The 15,741-nt window shown below is 43.5% G+C and overlaps 1 protein-coding gene and 1 long non-coding RNA gene across 5 annotated transcripts in view; one reads left to right on the forward strand and one right to left on the reverse strand.

The window, feature by feature from the left end:
• The window catches only part of FAM13B (family with sequence similarity 13 member B), an 86,041-nt gene extending 84,854 nt beyond the window's left edge, over positions 1-1,187 (reverse strand). For 3 of the 4 annotated variants that reach the window (XM_060178564.1, XM_060178557.1, XM_060178546.1), the window contains exon 1: positions 867-1,187. The gene's annotated coding sequence lies outside the window, so the exon portion shown is untranslated. The remainder of the gene's footprint in view (positions 1-866) is intronic. The other variant, XM_016185781.2, reaches the window with a different exon arrangement.
• Positions 943-13,285, forward strand: LOC132534608 (uncharacterized). The gene is made up of 3 exons (XR_009546319.1): positions 943-1,037; positions 8,267-8,375; positions 11,958-13,285. It is a non-coding gene; the product is annotated as an uncharacterized LOC132534608 (long non-coding RNA).
• The last annotated feature ends 2,456 nt before the right edge of the window (positions 13,286-15,741 follow it).

The raw sequence follows: 15,741 nt of genomic DNA on the forward strand, positions 1-15,741 counted from the left end.
AAATGCCTCATTTGAAGCGTTTTTCCCCCCTCCCTCTACTGACAGTACTGGCGACAATGGGGAACCCAACGAAATCCTGCAACTGCCAGCTCGCTTTTTTCAATGATTATCTGCAAAAACTTCACTAACCACCCCCCCCCCCGCGCGCGCGCCGCTGCCGCCGCCGCTGGCCCAGTGTGCTGACCCGACTCAATTTCTCAGAACCGAAACTCGGGGACCGGGCGCCCCATCCGACACTGAATGAGGAAGCCCCTCGGGCCTGGCCGAGGCTGGGTGCCTTCCCCACAGTCCCCAGCGCACCCACAGCCCAAATGTGGCTACGGTCTGCAAGCGATTTAAGGAAGTCAGCAACCACTGGTCTCACGTGACCTGAAGAAAAAAAAAGTAAAAGGGGGGGCCCCGCAGCTGAGCCCGGAATAAACCACAACACCCCCCGCCACCCCCACCGCACCCCGCGTCAACTTCACTGCCCAGAGTCAAGGAAGTGGACAGGGAGGTGGCGGAGGTCTGCTGTGCAGTGTATGCCGGCAAACAAACGTGGGGTGCGGTGTCTTCCACCCCGCGGGGAGGGGGCGAGGAGGGGAGAAGGCACCCCTAGCTCCCCCGCACTGCAGCAGCCGGGGGAGGGGGTATGAATTGAAGCTGCCACACCCCCCCGCCGCAGCCCCGGGGGCTCGGCTTGCTCCAGCAGGAACGGGAGGCGCCTTCTCGACTGAACGCCCACCCCCACCCCGCATCCGCACAAACAACGCCCGCGAGGCCGACACGGGTGGGACCCGAGGGTCGCCGGGAGACCGCAGGAAGGGGGCCGCGACGCAGGGCGGCCCGCGCATGCGCGCACACGGGCACCCGCCCCGTTTACCTACCGTTGGAACCGCGACGCCCAGCTCCCCGGCCGCGGCCGCTTCTCCAGGACCCGCGGCGACTGCAACAGAGAGAGAACTGAGGCCCCAAGTGGCGCCGCGGCGGGGGAGCTTCTTCCCGAGGTGGCCGCTGCCGGGAGGCTGACGCGAAGGCTGTGGCGCGGGGCCAGCCCGGTAAGCGACCCCCGGATGCCCCCGGCGGTGGTGGCGGCAGAGACTCGGAGGAAGGGGGGAGGTGGGAGCAGCGACTAAAGCAGCACCAAAGACGCAGAACCTCCCTAACGGCAGCGGGAGGCGAGCGGAGGGCGGAGGCCTGGCCGGACGTGACGTCTGTGGGCGTGGCCGTGGGCGGGGGTCGAGCGCCTCGCGAGAGCCGGGGGTCCCTACACCACCCCCCACCCCCCCACCCTGGCCGAGAGCTTTAAGTCTGTGGGCTTCTCCCTCCCAGCACAAATTTGGGAGCCCTGAACTAGGGTGCAAGAAGCCAAGCTTAGGCTAGAGGGGGCTGAGGGGAATCCTCCTCTGTCGAGGTTGAAAATAAGACAGCGGAAGAAACTGGAGGGCAGGGGCAGGAATTAAAAGAAATAAATTTTTAAAAATCTAGGGTCTGGGTGGTGGCGCACCTGGTTAAGCGCATATGTTACACTGTGGTAGGACCCGGGTTCAAGACCCCGATCTCCACCTGCAGGGGAAAAGTTTTGCGGGTAGTGAAGCAGGGCTGCAGCAATTTGTCTCCCTCCCTATCATTCCACTTCCCTCTTGATTTCTGACTGTCTCAAGTAAATATAATTTTAAAAATTATATTAAAAAATCTAGACCTTTCTTGCCTGAGGCCGCCAGAGGGTCCCAAATTCAATCCCCCGCCCCCAACTGAAACCAGACTTGAGCAAGGCTCTGATGTAAAAACAAACAAAAGCAAATCTGAAAGATCCCATGGCTCAGAAGGGTTCACCCCCCTCCCTCCTTAGGAAGAACCCAGGGTTCTCTCCCCACTGCGTAGGGAGCACTGAGACCTTGACAGCAAACCAAAGGTCAGCAAACTACTGGCCATACCCCAGTGGCCATCCGGTTCCCATTAAGTAGCGAGGTGAATCCCGCCTGCTTCTCCTCCCTCCCTCCCTCCCCTTTACCTAAGGGTCGGAGCTAGACACAGGACGAGCACAGATGACCCAAAATACGAATATACAGGGACTGCAAGCGCACATAGAGAGTGACATATAAACCAGAGCTTCACAGACAGAGCCGAAAGACAGATATGGGGAGCTCTCAGGGAGATTCTGTACTTGCTTACAGTAAACCCCCCATGACCAGCCCTGCAGCCCCCCACTTGCTGACAAAGTCATGAACATTCAGCTGGTCTCTGCTTTAGTCTGTTCAGGTCTCTGAGATCTTGAGGGCCAGTAACTGCACGCTGGCACAATAGAGCTCTGGGTGAATGTAAAAATATAAAACCGCAGGGCCAGGCAGTGGTACACCTGGTTGAGCACACATTTTAATGCACAAGGACCAGGGATCCAACCTCAAGTCCCCACCTGCAGGGGGGAAAGTTTTACAAATGGCGAAGCAGTGCTGCTGGTGTCTTTAGTTCTCTATCTCCCCCTCCCCTTCTCTTTGTTTCAATTCAATAAATCAAATAAGAAACTATTTAATATATATATGCCGCAATTCGGTTGTTCCCTACCTGCCTGAGCTGGAAGTCAGTTACCTGAAAAATGTAAAACAAGAACTCTCAAAGAAGATTTTTAAAAGACGAGATTTAAAAAGAATAAAAGAAAGTCACCATATGAGATGATCTGTAAATATGTTACAGAGGCCAAGGTGGCCTCCAAATTTCATCAGAGAGACCAAAATAAGGCATCTGTAACCCAAGTGTCACATGCCTGGCTTATGCTGTCATAAGAGGAGGGTGGGGTCCATAAGAGTCTAGAATCAGCAGAATCTAAACAAGAATGATTTGTGGGCACTCGCTGTGGAGTGCAACTATAGATCCTAATAAGCAAACCAATAGCTATTATCAAGATAATTCAAAATTTTCATTCAGATTCATCACTCACTCAACACTTATTGAGTGCTTACTGTGTTCTACTCTCTTGGGATACATCAGCAAATAAGTTCCCAGACATTATTAAATGTATATCCCATTAAGCTTAAATTCTGGATATCCGTTAAGACCATACAGAGATCCCATGCTCTGATTCCATACTCATCAAGTAGTGTTCCCACTGCTGGAGTTGTCTGGAGCAAACACACAGAACAAAAAGCAATTTTCCAAGACACATGACTGGTACTAGTTGTAATAGCTATATAGTCTTTCTCAATAAACTAAAACCATAGCTTATCAACCAGTTTCTGTTCTTTCAGCTGAATTGTGTTCTTTTGTCCAAATTAATTTCTCAGGGTCTGCTTAGACTTCAGTGAAATAAAATGTGAGTTTCTGAATCTGCCAAATTGAGAACCAAACAAACCTTCATTTCATAGCAGCTCAACTCAGAAGCAGCCTATGTATTCAGTTTTGTTTACAAGGGAGAAAGGAGCAGTGGGTGGTGGAGGGGAGATTAGAGTGTCATTCTGGCATACACAATGCCAGGGATCAAACTCAGGACCCGACACATGCAAATCCAAAAGATGTCACCTTCCCAGCCACTATGAAGTCTTAAACTTTACCTTTGACTTCATGCTGAAAGAACAGGGACAACATATTTTCTTCTAAAGCTTACTCAAAAGTAAGTAAAAATAGTAAATACATAAAAAAAAAACCCTCCTGAATATGTCCTGCCTATGCAACACAGGCTCTTGTTGACTTAATTGATTGTGATAGGTAAGTTGCTCTGAGTATGAAACCCAAGACTACAAGCCCTCAAGGACAAGGACTCCCTTGAATGTGCCTTAGTCCCAAAATATGGGCTCTCAAAAAATAAACAAATTCAGCTAGGGAAGTAGGCTCATTCTTGTATGCCTGAGGCCCCAGATGATAATCCCATTATCATCCTATGTCAGAGCTGAACTCAGATCCTCTCTCCACCTCATTCTCTCTGAATCATAATAAAATAAGAAAAAAAAAATCTTTTTCTCAGTATGGCTCAGCTCTGGATTATGACTGTATAGGGGATTGAACCTGGGACCTTGGAGTCTCAGGCATGAGAGTCTTTTTGAATAATTATGTTATCTCCTTTCCCTGCTCAAATATACGTCTTTTCCTTTCTTTTCTTTTCTTTACTTTTCTCATCTTTTCTCAAAGCATTGCTCAGCTCTGGCTTATGGTGGTGTTGAGGATTAAACCTGGGAGCTCAGAGCCTCAGGATTGAAAGAAGTCTGCAAAACTGGAAGTCAGGCAGTAGAGCAGCAGGTTAAGCGCATGTGGTGCGAAGCGCAAGGACCATCGTAAGGATCCTGGTTTGAGCCCCCGGCTCCCCACCTGCAGGGGACGCTTCACAGGCAGTGAAGCACCTCTGCAGGTGTCTATCTTTCTCTCCCCCTCTCTGTCTTCCCCTCCTTTCTCCATTTCTCTCTGTCCTATCCAACAACGATGACATCAATAACAACAATAATAACTACAACAATAAAACAAGGGCAACAAAAAGGGAATAAATAAATATTTTAAAAAAGAAGTCTGCAAAACCATTATGCTAGCTTCCCAACCCCACAAGTCAATGTTAAAAGGGAAAGGGGACTCTAGGTCGTGACTCACCTAGTATAACATACACATTATCATGTACAAGGACCTGGGTTCAAGCTCCTGGCCTTCACATACAGGAGAAAAGCTTCACCAACAGTGGAGCTGAGACAGTGGTTTCTCTCCAACTCTGTCTCTTCCCTTCTATTTTTCTCTGTCTTTCACCTTCTGTAATGATAATGATGATGATGCCAGGAATTGTGTAGGCACTATGTCAAAGAGATAACACTAGTAGAAAAAGAAAAATCGGGAGGGAAGAAAGGAAGGAAGGAGGGAGGGAGGGAAGGAGGGAGGGAGGGAAGGAAGGAGGGAGGGAGGGAAGGAGGGAAGGAGGGAAGGAGGGAAGTCCTGTCATCACTGAATCACAAAAAGTGAAATTTCTATCTTCTGTAGCTGAGGACAGCTGGCTTACTGCTTACCCTGGAGAGAGGAGCATCATTATCTCTGACCCTATTAGTCTTACTTGTTCTCTCCCAGTTTATGAGCCAGAGCAAAAGGGAGGCAAGAGAGGAACAGAGAAGGATTGAGGAAGTTTGCTTGTTTGTTTTGCCACAAAACACTTTATCACTGAGACTCTGTGCCTACACTACAAATCCACTGCTTCTGGCGGCCATTTTTCCTTTTCTTTCCTTTTTTTTTTTTCCTATTTTTCTTTGACAGGACATATTGTCCCCCCACCCACCCACCCCAGAGTCTTTTACTTTGATGTAATACACCAATTCCAGCTGAGGTTCTACTTGTGTTTTCTCTTCTGATCTTGTTTTTCAACTTCTGCCTGAGAATGAGATCATCCCATATTCATCCTTCTGTTTCTGACTTATTTCACTTAACATGATTTCTTCAAGATCCATCCAAGATGGGCTAAAATGGTGAAGTCACCATTTTTAATAGCTGAGTAGTATTCCATTGTACATATATACCACAACTTGCTCAGCCACTCATCTGTTGTTGGACACCTGAGTTGCTTCCAGATTTTGGCTATTACAAATTGTGCTGCTAAGAACATATGTGTATGGGGAGTCTGGCAGTAGCACAGCAGGTTAAGTGCACGTGGCGCCAAGCACAAGGACCAGCATAAGGATCCCGGTTCAAGCCCCCAGCTCCCCACCTGCAGGTGAGTTGCTTCACAAGCAGTGAAGCAAAGCAGGTCTGCAGGTGTCTATCTTTCTCTCCCCCCTCTGTCTTCCCCTCCTCTCTCCATTTCTCTCTGTCCTATCCAACAATGACATCATCATCAACAACAACTACAATAATAACAATATTAATAACAATAATAACTACAACAATAAAACAACAAGAGCAACAAAAGGAAATAAATAATTTTTTTTTTTTTTTAACCAGACCAGAGCACTGCTCAGCTCTGGCTTAAGGTGGTGTGGGGGATTGAACCTAGGACTTCAAAGCTTCAGGCATGAGAGCATAACCATTATGCTATCTACCCCCACCCATAAATAAATATTTTTAAAAAGAGAACTTAATAGAGTGTTTGGAACACTCAATAAATGTAAATTCTTTAAAATAAAAAAAGAACATATGTGTACACAGATCTTTATGGATGGGTGTGTTGGGTTCCTTAGGTTATATCCCCAGGAGAGGAATTGCAGAATCATAGGTAGGTTCATTTCTAGCCTTCTGAGAGTTCTCCAGACTGTTCTCCACAGAGGTTGGACCAATTGACATTCCCACCAGCAGTGCAGGAGGGTTCCTCTGACCCCATAACCAGGACAAAGAGAAATTGAGAAGGGTTGGGGAGACAGGGAGAGAGAAAGATGGACACCTGCAGAACCATTTCACCACTCATGTAGTATTCCCCCTTCTCCTCCCTCCTTTCCACCCCCTATCCTCTTTCTCCTCCTCCTCCTATCTCCCTCTCTGTCTCCACACCAAGATTACTATGGACATTTGATTCCTGCATAATGAATCCTTCACTCCCAGTGGCCTTCTGCCCCTCTTCTCCTCTTCTTTTCTTCTTCTTCCTTCTCCTCCTCCTTTTTTTTTCCTGGGTTATCACTGGGGCTCAGTGCCAGCACTACGACAAGTCCACTGGCCCACTGCTCCTGGAGGCCATTTTTCACATAGGACAGAGAGAAATTGAGAGAGAAGAGGGAGAGAGAAAGTCAGCTGCAGATCTCCTTTGCTGCTTGTGAAGTGTCCCCCATGCAGGTAAGGAGCTTGGGCTTGAACCCCGATCCTTGCGTGGGTCCTTGCACTTAATACTATGTGCACTTAACCAGGTGTGCCACCACCTGGTCCCCCATTTCTTTCTTTCTTCCTTTTTTCTTTTAGTGGGGGAGTAAAGATAGAAATTTAGAGGGGGCATCAATAACAACAATAATAACTACAATAATAAAACAACAAGGGCAACAAAAGGGAATAAGTAAATAAATAAGTATAAAAATACTTTTAAAAGGGAGTAGGGCGGTAGCGCAGCAGGTTAAGTGCAGGTGGCGCAAAGCGCAAGGACCTGGGTAAAGATCCTGGTTGGAGCCTCTGGCTCCCCACCTTCAGGGGAGTCGCTTCACAAGCGGTGAAGCAGATCTGCAGATGTCTGTCTTTCTCTCCCCCTCTGTGCCTTCCCCTCCTCTCTCCATTTCTCTCTGTCCTATCCAACAATGATGACAGCAATAACAACAACAATAATAGCTACAACAATAAAACAACAAGGGCAACAAAAAAGGAATAAATAAATATTTTTTAAAAATTAAAAAAAAAAAGAAATTTAGAGGGAAGCAAGAGATAGAGAAGGAGAGAGAAAGAGATACACTTGAAACACTGTTTCACTACTTGTGAAGTTCATACCCTATAGGTGGAGAAGCTTCTTGTGCATGTGTGTGCTCTAGTGGGTACACCACTGCCCAGCACTAAAAACTCCTTCCCTCCCTCCCTCCCTCTCTTCCTTCCTACGTCTTTCTTTCTTTCTTTCTTTCTTTCTTTCTTTCTTTCTTTCTTTCTTTCTTTCTTTCTTTCTTTCTTTCTTTCTTTCTTTCTTCCAGACCACTGTTTACCTCTTGTTTATACTGGTTTGGTGGATTGAACCTGGGACCGTAAGGCCTCAGACATGATAATCTTTTTGTGTAGCCATTATGCTGTCTGTCTCCCCTGCCCTAATGCTATCTCCACTGGCATTTGTTTTTCCTTATAAAGGTCTCATTAAACAGACTCTAATAAGGCAGCTGTCTTAATCCATTTGCAGGTTTCCCTGAGAACATTCAATATTGTGCATTCCGTACAAGTTTCTTTCATACACTGTGCTTCTCCTTGTAGATTTGTGTGTACATTTCGACAGTTTTCCAGCAGGTGGCAGTAAAGTTTGTTTGTTTAAAGAAAAAAAGGTGTAATTATTCAATAGTTAGAAATAAAAAACCAGGGGCTTGGGTGATGGAGCATGCATGTTATCATGCATAAGGACCCAGGTTCAAGCCTCTGGTATTTACAATGCTGAGGATCAAATTGGAAACCTTAGACATACAAGGATAATGCTCTATCAGGTAGACTATTTCCCAAGACACTCAGTAATTCTTCTGTTATGTTTTCCTCTTTTAAAAAACTTTTTAAAAAAAAGTTTGATTTTATTTATTTATTTATTTATTTATTTGAAAGATAGGTGAGAGAAAAAGCCAGATAGCACTCTGGTACATGTGCTGCCAGAGATTGATCTCAGGACCTCATGCTTGAAAAATCTAATGCTTTATCCACCTCCCAGACTACTTTTTTTTTTTTTCTTTTTTAGGTAGAGGCAGAGAAGGAGAGACAGAGGGAGAGACTGAAGCTTCCTACATTGCTATGGGGATAAGCTTTGAACCTGAGCTATGCACCAGGCAAACTGTACCACTATCCAAGTAAGCTATTTCACTGGCCCCCTCCCCAGTAGTTCATTTCTTCTTTTTTTAATAGTAATTTAACTGAAAGTCCCCCCCCCCCTCCTTAGGATAAGAGGCAAGCAGACATCTGTAGCAATAATCATAGTATGACAGTAATAGTCTCTAAAAATACTCCTGAATAAGTCTCACTCGACATTTCTAACATGCTGTGAGTATTTAGAGCAACCTACCTGATTTTATATTATTGCTTTTTAAAAACATTTTCTATTTATTTTATTTTACCAAAGTACTGCTCAGCTCTGGCTTATGGTGGTGTTCAGGACTGAACCTAGGACATAGGAGCCTCAGGCATGAGAGTCTCTTTGTATAACCACTATGCTATCTACCCCTGCCCTATTTCTTTCTTCCTTTTTTTTTCTTTTACTTTTTTAATTTATTCAGGATAGAGACAGGAATTGAATGGGAAGTGAGAGATAGAGAAGGAGAGAGAAAAAGACTCCTACAGCACTGATTAATCACTTTTGAAGCTCTCTCGTTGCATATGGTGACAGGGGCTTGAACCTGGGTCCTTGCGCACTATATATGTGCTCAACCAATATTTCACCACCCAACCCTCTTATTTCCTTTTTAAATTCTCTTTTTCTAAGGAAGACCACTTCAGAACCCACACTAGTGAGGCTCTGAGAGAGTGTGGTACAGTAGGGAGAGTGTTTGGGGGGTTTGTAAAGACATGTACTGTGAATACAGTAGTAGTTCTCAACCAGAGTTAATTATTTTGGCCATATCTGGAGACATTTGTAATTGTCAAAATGGGTGAGGGTTGTTCGACTGGTTTTGTTTGTCTGTTTAGAGAGAGAGAGAGAGACCATAGCACCAAAGTTTCCTTGAGTGCAGTGGGAACTGGGCTTGAACCAGAGTCATGTACACAACAAAGCAGCACGGTATCCAAGTTAACTATTTCACTGACCCAAACTTGATGAGGTGATATTGACATTGAATGAGAAGAGGTCAGGGATACTATTAAACTCCTACAAAAGAGGGCCAGGTGGTGGTACATTCCAGTTGAGTGCATGCATGACCATGCACAAAGACCTGTGTTCAAGCTCCAGGTCCCCACCTGCTGGGGACAGCTTCACAAGTGAAGTAGAGCTGTAGATGGTAAAAAAGGAAAAATAATATTAAAATGAATTAGGATGCTTCCCCCATCCCACCCTTTTTTTTTTTTTTTGTCTTACCAGATCACTGATCAGATAAGACAGATGGTGGCACTAGGGGTTGAGTCTGGAACCTTTGATGCCTCAAGCATGAAAGTTTTTGCATAACCACTAAACTATCTCTCCAACCCAAGTATACATTCTTTAAATGTTTCTAAGCTCTATACTACATTTTTTTTCCCCATCCTGTCTTAATATACTGGCTCCAGAGGCCTACATGCATCTCTGGAGATGTTTTACTACTTTGACCTTGTTTTTATTGTTCAGAATTAATCCCCATGTGGGAACCTTTCTTGACAGTAGTTACTAAATACTTGCCTATTTATTTATTTATAACTTTTCATTTATTTTACTTTAAAGAATTTATTCATGAGAAAGACAGGAGGCGAGAAAGAACTGGATATCGCTCTGGTACATGTGCTGCCGGGGATCAAACTCAGGACCTCATACATAAGGTTGAGAATTCAATGCTTTATCCACTGTGCCACCTCCCGGACCACTATTTATTTTACTTTATAGGACAGAATAAATTAAAAAGTAAGGGGGATAGCAAGGGAAAAAGAGAGAGACAGAGAGACACCTGCAGCACTTTTCACCACTCCTGAACTTTTCTCTACTACAGATGGGGCCTGGGAGCTTGAACCCATGTCCTTGTACATGGTAACAAGTACACTTAAGTGTACCACCTCCCCCCGCAACTTATTTTTAATGAAAAACAAGAACCCACAAAGTCTTGGTGCTGTTTTTAAGATCTATTAAATTACAAGTACACTCACATCTCCTTCATAATATTTATGAAGCATATTGATATTGTCCACTGATGTAATAATATTAGACAGCATAGAGATAAAGATAGGAATGTAGATATAGTTTTGTTTGTGGGAAGGACTTTTGCATAGGGAACATCAAATTACTATTGAATTCAATCAAGTTGACTAATGTTCTCTTTCTTGAGATATTCATCAGTACTGGAGGATAAAAGGATTAAAAACCCAACAAAATAAAAAATTCTGATAAAGAAATAACTCACCATTTGAGAGTAGTGTTGCTGACTCTTCTAAGGAAAACAAAGAAAATCTGTATGCTCTACTTTCCCCAGGACCATTGTGCCAATGTGCAAGAATGCATGTTCTTCATAAACAAAAAAATATTATGAGCTGCAAAGAGAAGAAACTGTTCTAGGGTGTACAAATCCCATGCCAACATCTAAAATAATGGAAAATACTGTTCTGATCTTAGCAGCCCAAAGTAACCTTTGCATCATTTACTTACTTGCTTTTCTTGAACAACTATTATACACTGTATTAACAACTATAACACAACACTAATTTAGAGGATATATATATGTAATCCTGATCTCTGCCCTGAAAAGATTTTTTTTTAATTTTTTTGTAATTTTATTTATTTATTTTCCCTTTTGTTGCCCTTGTCTTTTTATTGTTGTTGTAGTTATTATTGTTGTCGTTGTTGGATAGGACAGAGAGAAATGGAGAGAGGAGGGGAAGACAGAGAAGGGGAGAGAAAGACAGACACCTGCAGACCTGCTTCATTGCTTGTGAATCGACACCCCTGCTGGTGGAGAGCCGGGGGCTCGAACCAGGATCCTCACGCCGGTCCTTGCGCTTGGCACCACCTGCGCTTAACCCACTGCGCTACCACCCTGCTCCCTGCTCTGAAAAGATTTATCTTACATAGATTTGGAATAGAACCAAAGTTAACAGTGTTTATTTCAGTTTCTATATTCATTCACAATTACTGATGCCATCCAGTTTGGGGAACTGCAACAATTGACAGTAACTCTTATCCATGCCAACTCTACATTTTTGGCCAGATAACTTGGAATTCAATATATGACAATAATATAAATCAAGGAGATTAGGAACTATAGATTAAGTTGTTTTGGCTTCTTGCTTAAATTCCTATAGTCTACTAGATATTTTTTCTACAACAAGGCTTTTGTTTGTTTAAAAAGAATAAATGTCCCTCTTATTTCCCCTCCCTATAGTCATGTAATGGAAAGAAGAAAAAAAAAAAAAACACCTCAGATTCAATTAGATTATGACCTTCACAAAACCATGGGTCTTCTGTTGTCCCTTGAAGGGAAGAAAATCCAGGGTAGGACTCTTGCACCATCCTGCATATCCTAAGCCTTCCTAATAGGCAATCGGTTTTTGAACTTTCCTACCATTTAAACAGCCAGTTTCCTTCTCAGACTTCTTTCATTAGGACCACACCTTCTGTAGCAAACTGACAGTTCAAATATTTGCAAATCGCAATCTAACTGCAACCATAATGCTGCCAAGCAGTATACCTGATGTCTGCTATTCATTAAAGGTAAGGATGTAATAAAATTTGCAGAAGCATTTAGTATTTTTCCACTCCACAGGCTCATCAGCAGAAGAGCACTGAAGCATGAAGACTTGTGACTTTATTTTAGACTTTTGTGGAGAGAGAAGGAGCACGACAGGTTGGTGCCCTGACATGTTGCCCTGTAACTTGCCACCAATCACACAATGGAATTACAACAAAAATCTCTATAATCATTCTGCATATGATGATAGAGAAATCAATCTGAGTACACTAAAGAGCTATGTTGTAGTTACTATGCATGTGCTTTTATAATCCCCATAAGAATGTAGCACTGTGGGAGTCAGGCGGTAGGTAGCTCAGCGGGTTAAGCGCAGGTGGCACAAAGTGCAAGGACCAGTGTTAAGGATCCCGGTTCGAGCCCCTGACTCCCCACCTGCAGGGAAGTCGCTTCACAAACTGTGAAGCAGGTCTGCAGGTGTTTCTCTTTTTCTCCCCCTCACTGTCTTCCCCTCCTCTCTCCATTTTTCTCTGTCCTATCCAACAACAATGACATCAATAACAACAACAATAAAAAGACAATAAGGGCAACAAAAGGGAAAATAAATAAATATTTTTTAAAAAAAAGTATAAAGGAAGAAAGGAAAGAAGGAAGAAGTCAAGAAAAAGAAAAGGAAAAAAGGGCCCAGAGTAGTGAAATCAGAGGCCATGGTAATCATCATCATTGTCATCCCAGAATACAGAGTTGTCCAAAAAATTGTGCTTTTTTTTTAAAAAAAAAAAGGTGATTAGCTGAAACAAAAGGGAATAAATAAATAAATATTTTTTTAAAAAACTGCATTTAAATGGTCCGGGAGGTGGCTCAGTGGCTAAGGCACTAGACTGTCAAGCATGAGGTCCCGAGTTTGATCCCCGGCAGCACATGTACCAGAGGGATGGCTGGTTCTTTCTCTCCTCCTATCTTTCTCATGAATAAATAAATGAATTCTTTAAAAAAAAAAAAAAACTGCATCTAAAAACAAGGGCAACAAAAGGGAAAATAAATATTAAAAAATTTAAAAACAAAACAACAACAACAAAAAAAACAATTGCATTTAGGGGCTGCGGAGAGAGCCTAGTGGTTATGCAAAAAGACTTGCAGGCCTGAGGTACCCAAGGTCCTAAATTCAGTCCCTCAGCTCCCAGCACCATCATAAGCCAGAGTTGGGCAGTGGGGGAAAAAAAAAACAAAAATACACCTGTGTTTAGGTTGGGAAGATAGCATATTGATTATGCAAAGGCTTTGATGGGGCCAGTGGTGGTGCATCTGGTTGAGCACACGTTACAATGTGCAAGGTCTCGGTTTCAAGTCCTGATTCCCATCTGCAGAAGGTAAGCTCTATAGCATTATGAGTGTTGAAACTACTGCAAGTCTCTCTCTTTCTCTCTCCCTCTATCTCCCCTGCTTGATTTCTGTCTTTATCTGATAAATAAATAATTGAACAGAACTCGGGGAAAAAAACAACAACTTGTATTTAGAAGCCAGGGAAATATCATAGTGTTTACTCAAAATATTTTTATGCCTGAGGCTCCCATTTTAAATCCTCAGTGCCACTATAAGCCAGGGCTGTGCAGTGCTCTGATAAAAAAAATAAATTATAATCATAAGTAATAATAATAATAAGGGTGAGGAAAGAGTATAATGGTTATACAAAAGATTTCCTTTACGAGCAGGGGTATATAGCACAATGGTTATGCAAAGAGACTTTCATTCCTGAGGCTCTGAAGTCCCAGGTTCAATCCCCCATGCCACCATAAGTCAGAGTTAAACAGTTGTTCTGGTATTGAAAAAGAAAAAAAATTTTTTTTTTTAATTTTTTTCTTTTGTAGGGGTAGATAGCATAGTGGTTATGTAAAGAGACTGTCATTCCTGAGGCTCCAAAGACCCAGGTTCAATCCCCTGCACTACCATAAGCCAGAGCTGAGCCGTGCTCTGATGTTTCTCTCTGTGCCTTTCTCTCTCTGCATCTCTCTCAAAAATAAAATAAATAAAATACTTAAAATTTTTTTCTTTTTATTTCCCTTTTGTTGCCTTTTTTATTGTTGTTGTAGCTATTATTGTTGTAGTTATTGATGTCGTCATTGTTAGATAGGACAGAGAGAAATGGAGAGAGGAGGGGAAGACAGAGGGGGAGAGAATGATAGACACCTACCTACCTGCTTCACCGCCTGTGAATCAACTCCCCTGCAGGTGGGGAGCCGGGGGATCCAACCAGGATTCTTAAGCCGGTCCTTGTGCTTTGCCCCACGTGTGCTTAACCCACTGAGCTACCATCTGACTCCCTAGAGAAAAAGATTTTTGTGACAGACTCTTAAATCCAAAGTTCAGTCCCCTGCACCATCATAAACCAGAGTTGTGCAGTGCTCTGGGAAAATAAATAAATACTGCATTCAGTGATTGAGGTCCAGAAAAAGGACAGCAGTCTTCCCTGTCCTAAGAGTGACTTGTTTCCACCTAATAGAAGATATTAGCTTCCACTTCTGAACTAACTTACAAAACAAGGCATAACAACCACTCTAATTTCAAATGTTAAGAGTTGTTATTTGAGGAGGCCAGGCAGTGACGCACCTAGCTAAGTGTACATAGTACTATGCTCAAGAACATGCACAAGGACCCAGGTTCAAGTCCCTGCTCCCCACCTGCAGCAGGGGACACTTCACAAGCGGTGAAGCAGGTCTTCAGATGTCTATCTTTGTTTCTTCCTCTGTATCTCCTGCCCCCTCTCAATTTCTTTTTTTAATGTTTTTTTTTAAAAGAATTTATTTATTCATGAGAAAGATAGGAGGAGAGAAAGAACCAGCCATCACTCTGGTATATGTGCTGCCAGGGATCGAACTCAGGACCTCATGCTTGACAGTCTAGTGCCTTAGCCACTGCGCCACCTCCTGGACCACGATTTATTTATTTATTTATTTATTACTGGATAGAGACAGGAATTGAGAGGGGAGGAAATGATGGAGAGGGAAAGAGACAGAGAGATACCTGCAGCCCTGCTTCACTACTCATGAAGCTTTCTCCCAGCAGGGGTAGGGGACCAAGGGCTTGAACTTGAGTCCTTGCACATTGTAATGTGAGCATTTAACCAGGTGCACCACCACCTGCCCCCTCCCAGTTTCTCTGTCCTATCTAATACAACAGAAGAAAAAAAAAACTATTAAAAAAAAATTGGGAGCGGCGGTGGTGCAGCGGGTTAAGCGCATATGGCGCAAGCATAAGGACCGGCCTAAGGATCCCTGTTCGAGCCCCTGGGTCCCCCCCTACAGGTGGGGATCAGAAGGGTCAAGCCTGGGTCCTTGTGCATGGCAGTTCATTCACGAACCAGGTGCATCACTGCCCAACCCCATAAATCGAATATTTTTAAAAGAAAAATGAAAAATTCAATGGAACTACTATCAAAATTCATTGGATTTATGGGTCCAGGCAGTGGTGCACCAGGTTAAGCATACACATTACAGTGCGCAAGGACCCAGATTCAAGCCCCTGGTCCCCACATCCTGGGGAAAAACTTCATAAGGGGTGAAGCAGGGCTTTGCAGGTGTCTCTGTCTCCTTTCCTCTCTATCTCCCTCTCCTATCTAAATTTCTCTCTGTTTATACCTAATAAATTAAATTAAACTAAAAAATCATTGACTTTGAAATTGTAAAGTTGGTATAAAAAGTCCACTTTCAGGATTTACAGTAAACAAAAATATTTTATTTGATATTAATAGAAATTGAGAGAAAAATCACTGTTTCAGTAGCCACCTAAAATTCTAAATAGTGGTCTGAGGGGATGGCACAGTGGCCAAAGCAGTAGACTCTCAAGCATGAGGTCCTGAGTTCAA

This window comes from Erinaceus europaeus, chromosome 2 (assembly GCF_950295315.1).
Source record: "Erinaceus europaeus chromosome 2, mEriEur2.1, whole genome shotgun sequence".
In the NCBI taxonomy this organism is placed as follows: domain Eukaryota; kingdom Metazoa; phylum Chordata; class Mammalia; order Eulipotyphla; family Erinaceidae; genus Erinaceus; species Erinaceus europaeus.